Source organism: Somniosus microcephalus, chromosome 24, assembly GCF_052327205.1.
Source record: "Somniosus microcephalus isolate GS21.2 chromosome 24, FLI_Smic_1.0, whole genome shotgun sequence".
NCBI classification, from domain to species: Eukaryota; Metazoa; Chordata; class Chondrichthyes; order Squaliformes; family Somniosidae; genus Somniosus; species Somniosus microcephalus.
The window spans coordinates 41,913,647-41,936,644 of NC_141010.1; positions in this window are offsets into that span (position 1 = coordinate 41,913,647).

Here is a 22,998-nt window from a genome sequence, read left to right on the forward strand (position 1 = left end):
GCGAAGATTCACCAGGCTGATACCTGGGATGGCAGGAATGACGTATGAAGAGAGATTGGGTCGATTGGGCTTGTACTCGCTGGAGTTTAGAAGAATGAGAGGGGATCTCATCGAAACTTATAAAATTCTAACAGGACTAGACTAGATGCTGGAAGGATGTTACCGATGGTCGGGGAGTCCAGAACCAGGGGTCACAGTCTAAGGATAAGGGGTAAGCCATTTAGGACAGAAATGAGGAGGAATTTCTTCACCCAGAAAGTGGTGAACCTGTGGAATTCTCTACCACAGAAGGCAGTAGAGGCCAATTCATTAAATATATTCAAGAAGGAGTTGGATATATTTCTCAAGGCTAAAGGGATCAAGGGGTATGGGGAGAAAGCAGGGACCGGGTACTGAATTTGGATGATCAGCCATGATCGTATTGAATGGCAGAGCAGGCTCGAGGGGCCGAATGGCCTACTCCTGGTCCTATCTCCTATGTTTCTATGAACAATGTTCTCTGTAATTTTTTTTTGGTGCGCGGGCCCTTTAACAGGCCACGCGACCCATTCAATATTTCGCACGTGCGTGGCTATTTAACATTGGAAAGCTAGTGAGCGGCCTGCGCGGGACCTCCAGCCCGCCGCGCAGCCACACGGCCAGCTAGCTTAAAGGGAACATTGGTCAGGAAAGGAGTGGATCCGATAGTTTGGGCCCACCAAGCTCGGTTCCATTTACAATCTTTACCAGGTGTGTCTTGCCCAATCTATGGCCCTGTGCAGTTCCTTCAGCTGGTTTCCAGGGTCAGATTTCAGAAACCATTTCCCACTCATTTTCCTTTATATAAAGATCTCTGCTTGGTGACAGTTTCCATAAACAGATCTGTGTTCTTACAGCAATCTGCATATTTTACGCGGGGTCTGTGTAGCCTGGGTCGAGCAGTGAACCCCGATCACTGGAGAACCTGTCCGGTACCCACTGCCTTGCCCGTCAACTCGGAAGACAGAAAACATTAATAGGCCTGGATTTTCCACGGCCTGTGACCGCATACACAGTGCCTATGCGGCTGTGTGTGCCTCGCAAGTTCCAGCTTCACGCATGGGCTGCGAGTGCGCGCGAAAACCCCAAACTTGCGATCTGTCACGAATCTTCTTGGCAGATCCTCCGTATCCCCAGGAAATGGACATCTGCTGGCGGAGAGTTGAGCTGTTTGCCCATGAAACTCTTACGCCTGGTAAAAGCAGGTGGAAGGCCTATTTTACCAGTGTAAGGGTGAAAATAAATATTAAATACATTTTAAAAAATAATTTTAACATTCAAAAAAATGTGTTATTTTTGGGCCCTTAAAAAAATGTTTACATTTATTTTTCAAAAAATTAAGTTTATGTTTTAAATGTTTAATGAAATTGTATTTTAATTTTAAACATGTATTGATTTTTTTTTATTTCAGTGTTGTGTGCCTGTGTTTTTTGGGTGATTCCTATTAAGCTTATGGGGATTCCGTACGTAAATGGAATCACAGTGGGAATCCCCCTTCTGATTGTTTGGGCCGGCCCACATGTTCCCAGGGATGCTTGCGAACCGCCTGCGGCCCTAGGATACGTGGGTCTTTGCGCAGGCCTACGCCCGCAGGCCCAGGGGCACGAGTCTCCGTGGATCCAGGACCATCGGGTAGGTGCGTAGATTTATTGGGGTTCGGAGGCATCCGCCCGCGGGAAGCCTCCGACCGTAAATTCAGGCCCAATAACATTGCTGAACAACTTTTTACAGGCTAAAGTACTGTCCATATTTATTTACAAATAACATTTCACAAAAGCAGAAACATAGGCAGGTCACTACACAGTATAATCAGTAATTTACACTACTTACAACAGTGGATAACCTCTTCCATTGAGCTGACATTTTAAAATTCCTTCTCATTAATGAGAGCTGAAAATAATCTTACTAATCTTAATGATTTTTGAGCAAATTACAGTCTGTTCATGCAGTCTTTTGGCTTTCCCATGCACTCAGTGATACCCTGCAGCTCTACAACGTAGGAACAAGCTATTAGCACAGAGCTGACAATGCAAGACAGTCGAGCGATCTACAATACGGCAGAGCTGAGCTCAAAAGATAACTTCAACGGGTTCAGCATAAGTTAAGGTATGATTTTTTAAATATGCCTGAACAAAAGTAAGGATTTTATTTTTTTAACAACAACTTGCATTTCTATAGCGCCTTTTGTAGTACTTTGCAGAAGGAACTATATTCTGCAGCCCCTGTATACTACAGTACCAGTAGTGACCACCCCTGTATATAAGCCTGTGTAGTAACTTTGCATAGTTACTTCCAGTTTGTCTCCACTCAGTAAAGACCTGTTATAACCAACTCCTGCAGTCCGTGTCTCAATTACACACGGACATAATACTGGCGACGAGCAGATCCGAACTTACCTACAGTCTGCACCACCTCATGGGGATCCATCCCTGAAGCGAAGTTGTCAGAGGTCGAGGCCAGAAGGAAGAAAGAAAAAAAAACAAACAGAAGAAACGGGCGCCGACCGTGGGCAACCGCCTCTGATTCATCAGAGTTGAAGATTTGCAGGAGAGGCTGTCAAGAGCGGGGCTTGGTTATCCTGTCGATGGTGTTCCAGCTAATCAGGCTGGTGGCAGGTAGTACACTGATCCTTCCTGGGCTGCGGCGGGCTAGAGCTCGATCGGGTGGCTTTTCAACGGGGCCGAGCAGCGTTGTCGGGAAGAGGAGAGAGAGGGTGGAGCACACAGGGCGCGGCTGGTGCTACGAAGCCGGGCAGCATACAGACCCGAGAAGAGGGAGGAAAGTGTCCCATAGGGTTGCTCCGACGACGGGGAAATAAAAGAAATTAGAAGCGCAGAAAGCCGCAAGGAGCTGCAGTTTGCCACGGGAACCGCGGAGAGCGGCGTTAGCAGCAGCGCGGGGGGAAGTGCGCGAAGACCATAGGGCGTCGCCATCAAGGCATAAAATGCCAGCAACAGCGCTAGCAGCAGCGGAGAAGACGGGAGGCGCCATTTTGTTAAATCGGGGAAGAAGGCAAAGCGCGGGAGGCGCTATCTTAGATTTCCAAGATGCCGAAGACTGGCAATATCACTGCCTTCGATAATTCAATAGAAGACTGGACCACGTATGTGGAAAGAGTCGAAATATATTGCGAGGCAAACGAAGTAGCTGATGAGAAAAAGGTATCGGTACTACTAAACTTAATGGGCGCAAGAACGTACGGCCTATTGCGGAACCTGATTAATCCAGCCAAACCGATGGTGAAGAGTTTTAACGAAATTGTTGATATCCTACAGGAACACCTAAATCCTACACCGCTGCTGATAGCAGAAAGATTTAAATTCCACAGGAGAAATCAGCAGAAAGATTTAAATTCCACAGGAGAAATCAGCATAAAGATGAGAGCAATGCTGATTATCTTATGGAACTACGCAAGCTATCAAAGCACTGCCAGTTTGGAGCAGGACTGACAGATACTCTACGGGACAAATTTGTCTGTGGACTCCTGAGTGAAGGAACCCAGAAGAGGTTACTCTCAGAGAAAGAGCTGACGCTAGATAAGGCTTTCAGCGTGGCAGTATCGTATGAAGCAGCAGTAAGGGGAGCTGCGGCAATGCAGCAAAAGCCACAGGAATACGGCACCCACGAAATGACACGGGGATTTGAAAAATGTTATCGCTGCGGCAGAACAACCCATGACCAGAAGGACTGCTGGTCCAAGGACAAAATATGCAGGCAATGCGGAAAGATGGGACACATTGCACAAGTTTGCAGGTCTGGGAAGAAGACTAACGACAACAAAAAGGCTACTAAGGAACAGTACAGGAAAGTACAAAAGATGACGGACAGTAGTTCCGAAGACCAGATGAGCGATAGTGAATCTGGTAACAAGAGACTAAGCTGTCTCAAACTTCACAACGTAATCGCAAAAGAGGATCACCGAACCATTTGGGTCACCCTCACGATAGCAGGGTCCCAAGTCAAAAGGGAATTGGATGCAGGATCAGCCCTGACCGTCATGAATCGACGAGACTATGAGCGGCTATTCTCACACATACCCTTGAAAGAGACATCCATTGTCTTGAAGACGTATACGGGGCAAAAAGTATACCCCAGAGGGAAAATAAGGGTGCCTGTCGAATACAATGGCAAGGAAATACAGAAATTGTATCTGTACATACTGCAAGATGGTGGACCACTGTTATTGGGATGTGAATGGATCAGAAAGATAAGTTTAGACTGGCACTCCATTCAGGCACTGACGGTGGCTGGTAAAAAGGATGACGACGTCACACCTGGACGATTGTCAAAAATCTTAGCTAACGCCAAAGAGGTATTTCAACAAGAACTGGGAACTCTTAAAGGCGTAACCGCCTCGATAAAAATAGAAGAGAATGCAATTCCCAAGTTTTTCAAAGCAAGACCGGTACCGTATGCAATTCGCCCAGCCGTCGAGGCAGAGCTGGAGAATGCAGGCATGTTATCTAAGGTAGACTGGAGCGAGTGGGCGACACCCATCGTTCCTGTCATGAAGAAAATGTTAAACAATAAGTCTGAGGAGCCAAGGAAGGTTCGCATCTGTGGGGACTTCAAGGTGACGGTGAACCCAGTCCTTCACACAGTACAATATCCTCTCGCGAGGATAGAAGATATTTTCGCCTCACTATCTGGAGGGAAGCGTTTTACAAAAATTGACCTAGCGCAAGCATATTTGCAGATGGAGGTTGAAGAATCCTCTAGGAAGTATCTCACGATAAACACTCACAAAGGTCTTTACCAGTATAATCGACTGGTATTCGGAGTAGCATCAGCTCCGGCGATATGGCAAAGAGTGATGGAACAAGTCCTGCAAGGGATTCCGGGGACTCAGTGTTACTTGGACGACATCCGAGTGACAGGTGAAGATGACAGTGAACACCTTGCTCACTAGACTAAGAGAACATGGGCTACGAGCCAATCGCCCCAAGTGCGAGTTTTTTAAGAAACAGATATCGTATTGTGGCCACGTGATTGATGAAGAGGGGTTACATAAGTCCCCTGACAAAATTGAAGCGGTAGTTAAGGCTCCAGCACCTGAAAATGTGTTGCAACTGAGATCATTCCTCGGATTGGCGAATTACTACCATACGTTTTTGCTGAATTTGTCCACAATTCTGCACCCACTGAACGCCCTACTACAAACGGGAGTAGCATGGAAATGGAGCGATGAATGTAAGCGGGCCTTTCAGAAGAGTAAAGACCTAATCACTTCAAGAGAAGTATTGGCTCACTACAACCCATCACTACCGATAAGACTGGCGTGTGATGCGTCTCCCTACGGCATTGGAGCGGTACTGTCACATAAATTCCTTGATGGTTCAGAGAGGCCGATAGCTTTTGCGTCACGCTCGTTAACTTCAGCCGAGCGTAACTACGCCCAGATTGACAGAGAGGCCCTCAGCCTGGTGTGGGGGGTGAAGAAGTTCAATCACTACCTGCACGGTCAGAAATTTACTCTACTAACTGATCATCAACCTCTTGTCTCCATTTTCAACCCTCAGAAGGGCATCCCGATAATGACAGCACAATGGCTACAGAGGTGGTCCCTTTTCCTAGGGGCACACCAATATGACATCGAGTACAAAGGAACTAAACAGCATGGGAATGCTGATGGATTGTCGCGCCTACCGTTGCCGACGGTGGAAGAAGCACCTGCAGTGGATCCAGTGGAGATATTCCACTCGACCACAGTCGAATGTCTACCTGTGACGAATGCAAACATAGAAAAGGAAACACGAAATGACCCGACACTCTCCTGGGTCTATGATTTAACGATGAAGGGATGGCCAGCACATGGCGAACCACTGTTGCCAGCATTCTCGCCGATAAGAGAACAGCTGTCAGTGTGCAGAGGAACCTTGATGTGTGGATCCAGAGTAGTAATTCCACCCAAATTGAAGGATAGAGTGCTCAATGAGCTTCATGAGGGTCATCTGGGAGGGATAAAAATGAAGAACTTAGCCAGAGCGTTTGTGTGGTGGCCGGGAATCGATAGAGAAATCGAAGAGATGACCAAGAGCTGTACAGGATGCCAGAAGGTCCAAAACACCCCACCACAAGCCCCTCTACATCCATGGGAGTGGCCCTCATCTCCATGGCAAAGGGTGCACATTGATTTTGCTGGTCCATTTATGGACTCGATGTTTTTAATTGCGGTGGATGCACATTCAAAGTGGCCAGAGGTAATAAAAATGTCCTCAACCACCACAGAAAAAACTATCACAGTCTTACGAACCATATTCACCAGAAATGGGCTGCCTGAACAGATTTGTTCTGACAATGGACCACAGTTTGTGTCTGAAGAGTTCCGGAGGTTCTTAAAGAACAATGGTGTTAAGCATTACACATCCGCCCCATATCATCCAGCCACCAATGGATTGGCTGAGAGGTTCGTTCAAACATTCAAGAAGGCTATCAAGGCAATGTGTAATGAAGACATACCCCTACAACACAAAGTGGATAACTTCTTCTTTGCCTACCGGAATGCAACACATGCGGTTACCAACCAAACTCCAGCCATGATGTTCTTCAATCGAAGACTATGATGCCGCTTGGATTTGGTTAAGCCAAACATCAGAAGAGATGTGGAGAACAGGCAGTTTCAGAATATGAATGAAAGGCCGACCAGGAGTTTTAAGATAGGTCAACCAGTTTTGGCTACCGCACAGAGAAATGGCAGCCAGGAACGATCTGTACACGGCAAGGACCTCTAATGTATACCGTGGACGTTGGAGAGAGCATTGTAAGACGCCATGCTGACCAGATTCTAGAGTCACTGGAAAACGTCAATTCCACACCACGATCCGATACACCTGGTGATGAAACCGAAGTACCAATTGCATCTACCTCAGAATCGGGAATATTGGAAGCAGACGAACCCAACAACGACGTTGATTCCGAATCAACTCTGCCAGAAGAACCTGATACCCCAAAGAGGTGTTATCCAGACAGAATCAGGAAGCCTCCTCAAAGACTGAACTTATAATTGCTTAACTTCAGCTAATGTATATGACAACTGTAATTGTAAATATGTTATTTAATTATTAATCGAATGTTATGTACTGTTTAGCTAAAAGGGGAGGAATTGTAGTGTATGTACTTTGCAGAAGGAAGTATATTCTGCAGCCCCTGTATACTGCAGTACCAGTAGTGACCACCCCTTTATATAAGCCTGTGTAGTAACTTTGCATAGTTAGTTCCAGTTTGTCTCCACTCAGTAAAGACCAGTTATAACCAACTCCTGCAGTCCGTGTCTCAATTACACACGGACATAATACCTTTAATGTAGTAAAACATCCCAAGGCGCTTCACAGGAGCGTTATCAGACAGAATTTGACACCGAGCCACGTAAGGCGATATTAGGGCAGGTGACCAAAAGCTTGGTAAAAGATATAAATATTAAGGAGCATCTTAAAGTATGAGAGTGAGGTAGAGAGGCAGAGAGGTTTAGGGAGAGAATTCCAGAGCTTAGGGCCTAGGCAGCTGAAGGCACGGCCGCCAATGGTGGGGTGAAGGAAATCAGGGATGCACAAGAGGCCAAAATTTGACACCGAATCACATAGGGAGATATTTGGACAGGTGACTAAAAGCTTGGTCAAAGAGGTAGGTTTTAAGGATCGTATTAAAGGAGGAGTGAGGGAAGAGGTAGAAAGGCGGAGAAATTTAAAGGGACGGAACTCCAGAGCTTAGGGCCTAGACAGCTGAAGGCACAGTGGCCAATGGTGGGGCAAAGGAAATCAGGGATACACACAGGTGTTCACTATGGAGAAAGACGATGCAGACATAGAAATCGGGCAAGGGGACTGTGACATACTTGAACATATTAGCATCGAGAGGGAGGAGGTGCTAGCGGTTTTAGCAGGCCAAAAAGTGGATAAATCCCCAGGCCCGGACGAGATGTATCCCAGGCTGCTGTGGGAGGCAAAGGAGGAGATTGCAGGGGCTCTGACACAAATTTTCAGAACCTCTCTGGCCACAGGGGATGTACCAGAGGACTGGAGAACAGCTAATGTAGTACCATTATACAAGAAGGGTAGCAGGGATAAACCAGGGAATTACAGGCCAGTGAGCCTAACATCTGTGGTAGGGAAATTATTGGAAAAAATTCTGAGGGACAAAATTAGTCTCCACTTGGAGAGGCAAGGATTAATCGGGGATAGTCAGCATGGCTTTGTCAAGGGTAAATCATGTCTGACAAATCTGATTGAATTTTTCGAGGGGGTGACTAGGGAGGTGGATGAGGGAAATGCTGTGGATGTGGTTTACATGGACTTCAGTAAAGCTTTTGACAAAGTCCCGCATAGGAGACTGGTCAAGAAGGTAAGAGCCCATGGGATCCAGGGTGCCTTGGCGTGTTGGATCCTAAACTGGCTGAGTGGCAGGAGGCAGAGGGTGATGGTCGAAGGTTGCTTTTGTGACTGGAAGCCTGTGTCCAGTGGGGTACCTCAGGGATCGGTGCTGGGTCCCTTGTTGTTTGTGATCTACATAAAAGATTTGGATGAGAATGTAAAAGGTATGATCAGTAAGTTTGCAGATGACACGAAAATTGGTGGGGTGGTAAATTGCGAGGAGGAAAGCCTCAGGCTACAGGACGATATAGACAGGTTGGTCAGTTGGGCGCAAAAGTGGCAAATGGAATTTAACCCTGAAAAGTGCGAGGTGATGCATTTTGGACGGACAAATAAGGCAAGGGAATACACAATGAGTGGTAGGACCCTAGGAAGTACAGAGGGTCAGAGGGACCTTGGTGTACATGTACATAGATCTCTGAAGGCAGCGGAACAGGTAGATAAGGTGGTTAAAAAGGCATATGGGATACTTGCCTTCATTAGCCGAGGCATAGAATATAAGAGCAGGGAGGTTATGATGGAGCTGTACAAAACGCTGGTGAGGCCACAGCTGGAGTACTGTGTGCAGTTCTGGTCGCCTCACTATAGGAAGGATGTGATTGCTTTGGAGAGGGTGCAGAGAAGCTTCACCAGGATGTTACCTGGGATGGAGCGCCTCAGCTATGAAGAAAGACTAAACAGGCTGGGGTTGTTTTCCTTGGAGCAAAGAAGGCTGAGGGGGGACCTGATTGAGGTGTACAAAATGATGAGGGGCATAGATAGGGTAGACAAAGAGGAACTTTTCCCCTTAGTAGGGGGGTCAATAACAAGGGGGCATAGATTCAGGGTAAGGGGCAGGAGATTTAGAGGGGATTTGAGGAGGAACTTTTTCACCCAGAGGGTGGTTGGAATGTGGAACTCAATGCCTAAAAGGGTGGTAGAGGCAGGAACCCTCACAACATTCAAGAAGCATTTGGATGAGCACTTGAAATGCCATTGCATACAGGGCTATGGACCAAATGCTGGAAAATGGGATTAGACTGGACAGGGATGGATGGGCGGCGCAGACACGATGGGCCGAAGGGCCTCTTTCTGTGCTGTAAAACTCTATGACTCTATGACTCTATGACAAGAGGCCAGAATTGGAGGTTTGAAGGGCTGGATGAGGCTGCAGATATAGGAATTCTTCTCTGTGTGGCCTGTCTTTTCTTTGTGTGTGTAGATGATGTATATTGCTCTTGCAATTCAGTTTCTCATTACCTCCAAACCTGTTGTTAGCAAAACCCTCAAAGCAATTGATAGATGTAATGAAATTCAATTGATCTAAACTACGAAGTGAGGAACAAGTAATGTCTTTCGGAAATGTCAAGCATATTATCAATGAAGGCTTCGCAGATTAACTACTTATTTAACTAATATAACCTTATGTGGCCTTGTCAGGTGAATGTATGTAACCAATCCAGCGCTTCATAAACCCAGACTGATAAATCATCCAACCCTGACTATTGGTGTATCAACTAGATTAAAATGCAAGAGGCATGCACTCAGAGAGCTTCAGAATACAACATACTGTTACCTTGATTTTCCTGAAAGATACCATTGTAGATCTTGCAAGCACTTAGTGTATAAATGCACCACCTGATGTGGCATTGAGATTTCCTCTGTGCATTTACAATTTCACACAAAGCAAACCTGCCCCCATTGTTAGGGCAGAGTCGAGGGAGCATCAAGGCATATTCTCACTGGAAAAGAGTAGGTTGAGAGGTGGTATTGTTGCTGCTTTTAGGATTCTAAAGGGATTAGATAATGTGGACTACGACAAGCTATTTCACCTTGTCCAGAACAGTAGAACCAGAGGACGCAGCCTGCGTTTGAAGGGGGTAATTGAAAATGAATCTGTGAAAACAATATTTCAGTGAGTGAGTGGTCAATCTTATGAAACAGGCTTCATAGTGAGACAGTGGAAGCAAATAGTATTGATTCATTCAGATGCAAATGACATAGATTTCTTTCAGAAATAATATTTTGGGATACAGTAAATAAGTCGTTTGAGACATGACATGTGGTAAGTGTAGCGTGCTTGGGAGGAAAAAAGATGACTTTGGGCCTATGGTTCCCAAAGCTCGCCACCACTGGGCTTTCCCTCAAGTCATGTCTGGGTCTGTTGTAGATTAATTGATAGAGATCGATTGCTATGACTTGTCAACAAGTCCATTATCATTGTATCTTGCGACTACCAGGATGGTGGAAGGAGAATTAGATGGACCGTGGTATTTTTCCGTCTAGCCATTCCTATGTTCCTAAGACATCCAACCTACCCTGCACCTGACCTGGGCCTTCATGATGCTAACCCATCAAGTGGAAATGTTAAATTCTCATCAAGGCTCACTGCACCTTGATGGGCAAAATTAAATCTTAATTATAAACATGGCAGTAAATACCATTAAAATATTTGCTTAAGTTGCAACAAATGAAAGTTTATGCTAAGTACTCAGTTTTGTTTGAAAAAACTGAATGCAGTTCCTTATCTGCGTTATGCAGCGTAATGACAAAAATGGTTGACAGGTTTGATTACAAGTTACCCAGAAATAAAAGCAACTGTGCTAAATTAAATAATAGTCTAAAAGGGATCTAGGCATGCAGATCCACAAATCATTAAAAAGTAGCAACGCAGGCTAACAAGGACATTAAAAAAAAGCAAACAAAGCACTGAGGTTCATTTCTAGAGGAATAGAATTGAAAAGCAGAAAGATTATGTTAAACTTATCGAACCACACAGAGTTCTGTGCACAGTTCTGGTCTCCATATTACACAAAAGATATAAAGGCACTGTAGAAGGTTCAAAAAGATTTACAAGTATGATACCAGAACTGAGAGGTTATATCTATCAGGAAAGACTGAATGGGCTGGGGCTCTTTTTTCTTGAAAAGAGAAGGCTGAGGGGCGAACTAATAAAAGTCTTTAAAATTATGAAGGGGTTTGATAGAGAAGATGTTTCCACTTGTGGGGAAGTCCAAAACCCAGGGTCATAAATATAAGATAGCCACAAATAAATCCAATAAGGAATTCAGGTGAAACTTCTTTACCCAGAGCGTGGTTAGAATTTGCTATTTGCTACCATAGGTAGTTGCGGCGAATAGCATAGATGCTTTTAAAGGGAATCTAGATAAGTACATGAGGGAGAAAGGGAGAGAAGGATATGCAGATAGGGTTAGATGAAATAGTATGGAAGGAGGCTCGTGTGGTGCATAAATACAGCATAGGCCAATTGGGGTGAATGGCCTGTATCTGTGCTGTAAATTCTAAGTAAATTGACTTCAACTAGCTCTTCTTTCACATTTCAAAAACAAAAATGTTGGATAACACTTTTGAGTTTTTTTGTGACAACTATTGTTTTCAATTAAGATCAAATATATTGCAGCTCCCTCAATGTTTTAGTGTCTTTACTAGATGATGTGGTACTGCATCATGCAGCCCAGGAAGGTCCTAGGTTTAATCACTGCCCTGTGCTGATAGGTGATTTCAGTTTATATTACTGATCCTAAGATTAAAGAGAAAGTTCACAGAATTTTACCGATGTTCGCTCAGCCTATTAACCGCTCCTTCCCAGCTTCTCATGCTCTTTCTTTATTCCCCATTCATTTCCAAAAAAGCCTGTTCGCTTTAGAGTTATAATCGTCGGTGCCATTTAAGTCTAAAGTTTTCCATCCCACCCCCTTCTCCTCACCATTACAAACACTAATCTATTTGTTTATCTCCTGGCGTTCAGCCAGTGGAAATACCATGTGTTAAGCTCTTCAAGCTGTCCCAGTATTTAAATACAAACTGGTGTTTTTCTAAATAAATTCAAGGCTATGCTAAAGCTTAATTTACAAGTGACTTGGGATGTTGTGGAAATTCAGTTACACCCTAAATAGAAAGAAGAATGAACGAACTTGCATTTCTATAGCTCCTTTCACGACCTCAGGATGTCCCAAAGCGCTTTGCAGACAACGAAGAATTTTTGAAGTGTAGTCACTGTTATAATGTAGGAAATGTGGCAGCCAATTTGTGCACTGCAAGCTCCCACAAATAGCAATGTGATAATGACCAGATAATCTGCTTTAGTGATAAATATTGGCCCCAGGACACCGGGGAGAACTCCCCTGCTCTTCTTTGAAATAGTGCCTTGTGGATCATTTACATCCAACCAGGGAGGGCAGATGGGGCCTCGGTTTAATGCCTCATTCAAGAGATGGCACCTCTAACAGTGCAGCGCTCTCTCAGTACTACACTGGAAGTGTCAGCCTAGATTTGGTGTTGCAAGTGTCTGAAGTGAGAGTTGAACCCATAACGTCCAGACTCAAAAGCGAGAGTGCTACCAACTGAGCCAAGACCAACACCAGCCATAACCATAATATACACAACCCACAGTTTTAATTATTTTAAGGGAACTAATTCAGTGGCTGAGCGATTTAGGTTTAATGTAATTTTTTTCTTTCCTGTCAACTACTCACTGGGATGCCCTTGCGCATTTGAGCAAGGAGGAACAGACTTCCCAGCCCTGGGTACCAGTCTCAGTGCTTCTACAACACTTAAGAGTTGCCAACTCTGGTTGGGCGTATTCCGGGGAGGTTTCATCACGTGACCTCTCGCCTCCAAACTGCCCCCAAAACCAACTCCGGGACCGACAGTTTTAACTGCACTGATTATAGCTGAAAGGCCAGCATACTGCCGATTCCCTATGATTTTTCTGCCGGGTTGCTCGCAGCAGTGCCCGGGAGATGAATCTTTAATTCCTGGAGACTCCAGGACAATCCAGGAGAGACGGCAACCCGAATAACATTAGCGAGGCCGTTAGCAACTTGGACTCAACATTGCAGGACTTTGGTGAGCTGACCCACAATTGTTTATACCTATGATTATCTTTTCCAACTGGAAGGGAAATAAATGACGAACATTTTTACATTAAAACTATTCCCAGAGATGGTGCAGTGTCACTGTGCAGAGAAAAACATCCCTCCAAGCTGGTCATTACTGAGCTTGTCATAATGTAAAATGTGTTGCCTTTATTTGCCTTTTGGGTGTGGTTATGACAATAAGATCCAATCTGAATGCAGCAAGGACCAGTCATGGTCGACTAAGAGCTCTGAAGAAAGAAAACAGATATCACTAATTTCATAGTGAAACTATCATGGGCGGGGAGGCCCTTGCCATTGACTGAAGAGTCACAGATGTTTGTTGATCAAATCCAATTTAGAATAATAGAATCTTACAGTTACGCAGAATTACATAGAATGTACAGCACAGAATCAAGCCATTCAGCCCAACTGGTCCATGCCGGTGTTTATGCACCGCACGAGCCTCCTCCCACCCCTCTTCATCTAACCCTGTCTGTATATCCTTCTATTCCTTTCTCCCTCATGTGTTTATCCAGCATCTCCTTAGCATCTCTGCTATTAGAGTCATAGAGTCATAGAGTTTTTCAGCACAGAAAGAGGCCCTTCGGCCCATCGTGTCTGCGCCGCCCATCCCTCCCTGTCCAGTCTAATCCCATTTTCCAGCATTTGGTCCATAGCCCTGTATGCAATGGCATTTCAAGTGCTCATCCAAATGCTTCTTGAATGTTGTGAGGGTTCCTGCCTCTACCACCCTTTCAGGCAGTGAGTTCCAGCTTCCAACCACCCTCTGGGTGAAAAAGTTCCTCCTCAAATCCCCCCTAAATCTCCTGCCCCTTACCCTGAATCTGTGCCCCCTTGTTATTGACCCCCCTACTAAGGGGAAAAGTTCCTCTTTATCTACCCTATCTATGCCCCTCATCATTTTGTACACCTCAATCAGGTCCCCCCTCAGCCTTCTTTGCTCCAAGGAAAACAACCCCAGCCTGTCCAGTCTCTCTTCATAGCTGAGGCGCTCCATCCCAGGTAACACCCTGGTGAATCTTCTCTGCACCCTCTCCAAAGCAATCACATCCTTCCTATAGTGAGGTGACCAGAACTGCACACAGTACTCCAGCTGTGGCCTCACCAGCGTTTTGTACAGCTCCATCATAACCTCCCTGCTCTTATATTCTATGCCTCTGCTAATGAAGGCAAGTATCCCATAAGCCTTTTTGACCACCTTATCTACCTGTTCCGCTGCCTTCAGGGAATTATGTACATGTACACCAAGGTCCCTCTGACCCTCTGTACTTCCTAGGGTCCTACCACTCATTGTGTATTCCCTTGCCTTATTTGTCCGTCCAAAATGCATCACCTCGCACTTTTCCGGGTTAAATTCCATTTGCCACTTTTCCGCCCATCTGACCAACCCGTTAATATTGTCCTGCAGCCTGAGGCTTTCCTCCTCGCAATTTACCACCCCACCAATTTTCGTGTCATCCGCGAACTTACTGATCATACCCTTTACATTCTCATCCAAATCATTAATGTAGATCACAAACAGCAAGGGACCCAGCACCGATCCCTGAGGTACCCCACTGGACACAGGCTTCCAGTCACAAAAGCAACCTTCGACCATCACCCTCTGCCTCCTGCCACTCAGCCAGTTTAGGATCCAACGCGCCAAGGCCCCCTGGATCCCATGGGCTCTTACCTTCTTGACCAGTCTCCTATGCGGGACCTTGTCAAAAGCTTTACTGAAGTCCATGTAAACCACATCCACAGCATTTCCCTCATCCACACACCTAGTCACCCCCTCGAAAAATTCAATCAGATTGGTCAGACATGATTTACCCTTGACAAAGCCATGCTGACTATCCCCGATTAATCCTTGCCTCTCCAAGTGGAGACTAATTTTGTCCCTCAGAATTTTTTCCAATAATTTCCCTACCACAGATGTTAGGCTCACTGGCCTGTAATTCCCTGGTTTATCCCTGCTACCCTTCTTGAATAATGGTACTACATTAGCTGTTCTCCAGTCCTCTGGTACATCCCCTGTGGCCAGAGAGGTTCTGAAAATTTGTGTCAGAGCCCCTGCAATCTCCTCCTTTGCCTCACACAACAGCCTGGGATACATCTCGTCCGGGCCTGGGGATTTATCCACTTTTTGGCCTGCTAAAACCGCTAGTACCTCCTCCCTCTCGATGCTAATATGTTCAAGTATGTCACAGTCCCCTTGCCCGACTTCTATATCTACATCGTCTTTCTCCATAGTGAACACTGAGGCAAAAAATTCATTTAAAACCCCACCTACTTCATCTGGCTCTACACACAGCTTGCCACTTTGGTCCCTAATGGGCCCTACCCTTTCCCTGGTTATCCTCTTGCCCTTAATATACTTATAAAACATCTTAGGATTTTCCTTTATTTTGCTCGCCAGTGTTATTTCATGGCCCCTCCTCGCCCTCCTAATTTCCTTTTTAAGTATGCCCCTGCACCTCCTATACTCCTCTAGGGCTTCCACCGTCTTTTGTCTTTTGTAACTGTCTATTCATCTCAACTACTTCTTGTGGTAGCAAGTTCTGCATTCGAACCACTCTCCGGGTAAATAAGTTACTCCTGAATTCCCTATTGGATTTATTAATGACTATCATATATTTATGGCCCTTAGTTTTGGTCTCCCCCATAAGTAGAAACATCTTCTATACGTCTACCCGATCAAACCCTGTAACATTTGCATACTGAATTATCATTGGCCCGCAGGATTCTGCAAGGAATACCTATTATATTCACATGTGATCACATGCTGAGTTGTCAGTGGCCTGCAGGCATCTGTAAGGACTGCTATTGTTTAGAAGCCCCAGGGGTCCTGACTCCATCTTGTCCACACGGTGCTGTACTGCTGTGAGTCAGCACAGACCTGATGCTTCATTAAAAGAGTTTAAATTGTAATACTCCGTTGTCCTGCAATTTATTATTTTTGTACAAAGTGTGCAAAACAAGACAAACCCCTTCATAATTTTAAAGACCTCTATCAGGTCGCCCCCTCAGCCTTCTCTTTTCTGGAGAAAAGAGCCCCCGCCTGTTCAATCTTTCCTGATAGTTATAACCTCACAATTCCGGTATCATCCTGGTAAATCTATTTTGCACTTTCTCCAGAGTCTTTATATCATTTTTATAATATGGAGACCAGAACTGTGCACAGCACTCCAAGTATAAATTACAGCAGAGAAGGTGTCCGCTTCTCAACTAGAGCTTCTCTACTTGAATCTCTAAAATCAGTTGGGTAGATTTAGTCTATCTGTCTAGGACTGCGATGTAGACTCTAGTGGTGTCAGGGCGTCCTGTTTCCAGATAAGGGAAGGAAAACAAACCCAAGTTTCCTTGCTTCCTAGGAGCCAGCTAAGAAACAGTATCAATTTCTGCAGAAGCCCTTAACTCTTGGACTCCCAGCTAATGTAGAATCCAAATTATATGTGAGCCGCAAAGAGGCAGGAATATACAATGCAAATATTTTCACTTATGGACTAATATTTTTTAAAGTTAATTTTGTGCTTTTTGGGATTAAATGATGTTAATGTTGGGAAATGCAAACACTCTCCCACTTCAGTCTTCCAGTGCCAGATTCAAGCAGATCCAGCTCAAGTATCGAAAGGTTTGTTGCTTTGTAAATCTCCCTCTGCTCTGCTCCTCTTACCAAACTCCTGGAACGTGTTTTCATTTACAACATCAACCTTCCTGTGACCTCTCTGAATGAGATTGCCAATTTAGGGGCAGTTTTGTGCTGTCGTTGAGACTGTCTGAGCTCATTTACATATGCAAACTTATTTTAATTATCATTAAGATGAATCGCTATTTGCAGTTCAAGCAATTTTATCTTTATAACCATAACATGTAAATGAGAGTTGATCCTATTAGTGTAACTCCTGCATTGCAACAACACAGAGGAATGCATTAAAATCACATTAAGTATTTCTTACTAATATCACCAACAGTAATTTCTAGCCTTACATCAGTTAATTAAATAACTTAACATGTGCAATAAAACTTGAAATTTAAAGGAACACTCAAAGAATTTATATTTACTAAGAAAGATGTCTCTTAATATATTTATTTCCAAGCAGCAATTCATTTTAGATTCAGATTCAGATTCAGATTAGATTTATTTGCCATATGTAACAAGTACAATGGAATGCTTGTTCCCCGTAGGGACGCGTCAGCTATACATACAGCGCCGCGTTCAGAGTTAATACAATGGCTTCCTGTGGCAGTGGGAGCACGATGTCCCTCAGCCGCTCCGTCCTCCTCTTCACCGCGGCCTCCTCCTCACTGTTGCCGGCTCCACGTGTGGTGGCCTGCTTCTCCCGCTCTGGCCACCATGCCCAGCTCCCCTCCTCCCATCCGGACTGTGAGTTACCCGAAATGGAGCTGCCGGCCGACGTGCTGCAGCGTGTTGTGAGTCTGCTGCTGCTGCTCGTTGCGCTGCGCTCCTCTGCCCGACTCGCCGAACACATTGTCGGGATGTGAATGCTCCAATGCGGCCTCTTCTTCACCGTCGCCGGCTCCACGCTCCACGGCCCGGGGCCTACTTCTCTCTCTTCACGGGTTGGCCTCTGGCCGCCATGCTCGGCTCCCCTCCTCCCAGTCAGAATTCCTTCCCGCCGAGGAGCTGCCGGCCGGTGTGAATTTTGCCTGCTTCAATGAGGCTGTTGGTTGCTTCTTGCCAGATGACGAAAACACTGTTTTTCACATTGGGTGAAACTGCAGAGAAAGCTAGGAGTTGCGTGTGTTAATGATGTAGTTCCAGTTTCCCATCAATATGAAGTGGTTTGGAATGCACATCAACGCAAAACGAACAGCAGATTGAGGCCTCTGTCTGAATTCAGTCTCTATTAGAACCAAGCAGTTTGAAATTTCATTGAGGAAGCCATCTCACAACTTTAACTTAGCACCGTGTGCAGTATAACTCCAGTGTTAGCTGTGGCACTCTCGCCTTTGAGTCCAGCCATTGTAGGTTCACAGTCCCACTCCAGAGACGTGAGCATAAAATCTAGACTGACTCTCCCAGTGCAGTACTGAGGGAGTGCTGCACTGTCGGAGGTGCCGTCTCTCAAATGAGACGTTAAACCGAGGTCCCATCTGCCTTCCCTGAAGGATGCAAAAGATCCCATGGTATTATTTCGAAGAAGAGTAGGGGAGTTCTCCCTGGTGTCCTCCTGATCAATATTTATCGCTAAATTAACATCACTAAAACAGATTATCTGGCCATTATCACATTGCTGCTGTGGGAGCTTGCTGTGTGCAAATTGGCTGCTGCGTTTCTTACATTACAACAGTGACTGCACTTCAAAAGTACTTCATTGGCTGTGAAGTGCTTTGGGATGTCCTGAGGTCGTGAAAGGCGCTATATAAATGCAAGTCTTTCTTTTTGAAGTGTGAAGCAAGGTGCGCATTGTGTTCTGCACCTACAATGCGAAAAGGCCTTCCGGCCCTTACGCACACACCCCATTTTTATCATGAACCAATGCTCCTTCCCCTACCGCCCTCCTCCTTCATCTTCTGGGAGAGCCAACAGAAAGAGAACTGTAGCCAATTCAGGAGTCCTCTGTCCAAAGTTCCTGTCTGACTCCTCTCATGCAATCAGGTAAGTCCCAGAAAGCTGCAGACCCATTCGTTATTTCCTGGAATAATTAGTCTTGTCTTCCAAAATGCTCAGGGGGTCTGTTGGATCTTTAGCCATTTTATAAACCTACTGCAGTCTTTTCAGAAGAACATAGGAATAGGAGTAGGGCATTCAGCCCCTTGAGCCTGTTCCGCCATTCAATTAGATCATGGCTGATCTATATTGCAACTCCATTTACCCACATTAGTTCCATATCCCTTAATAGCCTTACCTAACAAAAATCAGTTTTGAAATTTTCAATTGATGCCCAGCCTCCACAGCTATTTATTTTGGGTGGTGGTAGTGGGGAGGGGTGGGGGGAGTTCCAGACTTTCACTAGCCTTTGTGTGAAGAAGGGTAAGAGGAGATTTGATAGAGGTGTTCCAAATCATGACTGGTTTTGATAGAGTAAATGGGGAGAAACTGTTTCCGGTGGTGGAAGGGTCGCTAACCAGAGGACACAGATTTAAGGTGATTGGCAAAAGAACAAGAGGCGACACGAGGAGACATTTTTTTACGCAGTGTGTTGTGATCTGGAATGCGCTGCCTGAAAGGGTGGTGGAAGCAGATTCAAAGGGAATTGGATAAATACTTGAAGGGGAAAAAAATACAGCGCTATGGGGAAAGAGCAGGGGAGTGGGATTAATTGGATAACTCTACCAAAGAGCTGGCACTGGCACGATGGGCCGAATGACCTCCTTCAGAGCTGTATCATTTTATGATTCCAAGTGCTTCCTGACATCACCCCTGAACAGCCTAGCTCTAATTTAAAGGTTATGCCCCCTTGTCTATGCTCCCCCATCAGAGGAAATACTTTCTATCTACCCTGTCAAATCTTTTCATCATCTTAAACGCCTCAATTAGATCACCTATTAATCTTCTATACGCAATAGAACACGAGCCTAGTCTATGCGGTGTCCTTGCAAATTAAGCCTTTTAGCCTCGATATAATTTTCAGTGTTATAGGAAAGCCTGCACCCTCAGTGCACGAAAAATTGTATGTCCGGGTGTGAGGAATTGCAGATACGTGTAAGGGAGCGCTCCCACCTGGCAGGGATTGTGCAACTCGCAGCCCACAGTATAACACGGGTCGTGCTCGCTGGGGTCCGCTCTCTACAGCAATAGGCCCCAGACCAGCCGTGAAGTCTAACGGCTGCCTCAAACTCACTCTCAGCAGAGCCTGGAATGGTTCCTTCGATCGCTGTAAATCACCAGCAACTTCCCAGTGTGTTTTAGCCAGCGCTGCAATGTCATTGTTTGTCGACAAAAGATCGTTGCTTTCTGTGGAGAAGTTATTGCTTTTTTTTTTGTCGAGCGGAGAATTTAATTCCGAAACTGGTGAGCAAAACAATAAAAGCCAATTGGAGTGGCCTGATAGCTGATGGATGCTCCTGGCTACTGGAGCCAACAGGGCAGGAATGGATGCTGCAGGTACAGCTGAGTTGAGCAGGGCCAACTGCTTGAGTAGCACATCGGGCCTCAGCATCCTTGGGCTAGGTAGGAAGGGGGGGGGGGGAAAAAAACCCAAATCAGCCAAGGCTCCTGCCCTCGAATTGCCCAATACATGATACATGTTAAAGCGAAAGCGATGCCTGCTGGAAACAGCAAGTGAGTGCAGGCCTGATCAGATGTGGGCCGTCATTACCTACATGGTCAAATAGTCTGCTGCCACTCACTCTCAAAGGCTTACACGTGAGTCATAACGAGAGGGTTCGAGTACAGGAACAAGGATGTCTTGCTGCAGTTGTACAGGGCCTTGGTGAGACCACACCTTGAGTATTGTGTGCAGTTTTGGTCGCCTTATCTGAGGAAGGATGTTCTTGCCATGGAGGGAGTGCAGCGAAGATTCACCAGGTTGATACCTGGGATGGCAGGAATGACGTATGAGGAGAGATTGGGTCGATTGGACTTATACTCGCTGGAGTTTAGAAGAATGAGAGGGGATCTCATTGAAACATAAAATTCTAACAGGACTAGACAGACTAGATGCAGGAAGGATGTTCCCGATGGCCGGGGAGTCCAGAACCAGGGGTCACAGTCTAAGGATAAGGGCTAAGCCATTTAGGACAGAGATGAGGAGGAATTTCTTCACCCAGAGAGTGGTGAACCTGTGGAATTCTCTACCACAGAAGGCAGAAGAGGCCAATTCATTAAATATATTCAAGAAGGAGTTAGATATATTTCTTAAGGCTAAAGGGATCAAGGGATATGGGGAGAAAGCAGGGACAGGGTACTGAATTTGGATGATCAGCCATGATCTCATTGAATGGCGGAGCAGGCTCGAGGGGCCGAATGGCCTACTCCTGCTCATATCTTCTATGTTTCTATGTTTATGTTTCTATAACCCCTGGGGAGGGGGGTATACTATAGAGCAGCCGGGACCATGGAACCATATTGCCACATAAGCCAAGCCTTCAGGACAAGAGGAGATCACACTGAGTGCAGTGAAAATAAGATGGCTGCTGCTATAAACGACAGGAAGATCAGGCTTGGTATTAAAGAGTTTTCCTTCACACAGTTTAATGGGAAATTCAAGAAATTAATTGCTCTCGTACTTGGCAATTGTGCTGATGTTAGGCAGTGATGGGATGAGATATTGAAGCCCATTCCGAATTCATGTACAACAATAAACAAAAAGAATTTCAAAGCACATTCAGGGCTTTTTCTTTTAATCACATCTGCTGTCAAGACAGAAGCACGTGTAAAAGGCACCTGCGGTTTATGGTGTGTCAGCACCTGGAGGTGGATGGAGATAATAACTGCGATGTGAGCTATTCTTTCATTTTATTTTCTCTTTTTTTGCTGACAGAAGCTCATTAAACGCCACTCGCTGACTCCCAAAGCGAACAATACCTTACACAGTCCCAATTATTGCTTTGTCAGCCAAACAGCCTCCACATCACCTGCAGGTGTAATTGCTGCCTCAGTGCCAACCTATTACCTGCCCTCGAGTTGCCCAATATATGATACATGTTAAAGCGAAATGATTCTGAACAAATAACGTTAAAAAATGTCCCTTTAACATAGAAATACGCAAAGTCCATAATAAGGCAATTTCAAAGCATTGCGATGTTTTCTTTTGGGAATAGTTCATTGTCTAGATTCCTTTCCAAGGCCAGCTATTTTTAAATTAAGATAGGTGCAGGGGCCAAGGCCATTGTTTAGGACATCACGAAAATTAAAGAGGCTAGGAGAGAAGATGAATTAAATCAGGAAGGTTTCATTGGAACTTAAGAACATACAGGCCTGAAGAAACCATTGCAGGTCCATCAGGCTGCTGCCAAAGTTCAAAGAATCCTAAAATTATAGAAATTACAGCACCGAATGTTATCCATCACCAACTCTTAAAGTGCCTTTCAGGACCTCAAGATGTTCCAAAAGTACCTCACAGTCAATGAATGACTTTGAAGTGTAGTCACTGTTATTTGGGCCAACACATCAGCCAATCTGCACACAGAAAGGTCCAATAAAACAGCAAATGAATTTGAATGACCAGCTATTCTGTTTTTGATCGTGCTGTTTGAGGGAGAAATGTTGACCAGGACACTGTGGCAAATCCTTCCTCTTCAAATAGCGCAGTGGAATGTTTTATATCCATCTGAACATGCAGCTGGTTTAACGATTTATCCGAAAGATGCACCTTCGACAATTCAGCCACTCCCTCGGTACTGCCCTGGAATGTCAGCCTAGATTATGCGCTCAAGGCTGCAGTGGAACTTGAACCCGTAACCCCTGACCCAGAAGTGAGAGTGCCACCAACCATTCGCCTCTCTACTAACATCAAAGGAATATAATTGCAAATGTTGTAGTTGTTCTTATTGTACTCTGTAAGTGTCAACTTCACACCCTGCAGAGTGCAGCTTCTGCTCAGAAAAGATTGCAATGTGTTCTGTAGGGAGATGAAGAACATAATTACAAATGATAACTATCAAGCAAAAATAATTGAAGTTATAATGCTCAGTTGCAGAAATTGGAAAGAAAAACTGAAAATGCGGGTAAAGTTAAGATTTTCTTAATCACCAAGGAGCTCTCTCCAAACACCCAGACTAAGTTCTGTTTTCAGATTTCTTTGATGTTGAACTGCTAGGTATATCCTTTCTTTATGACTATGTTG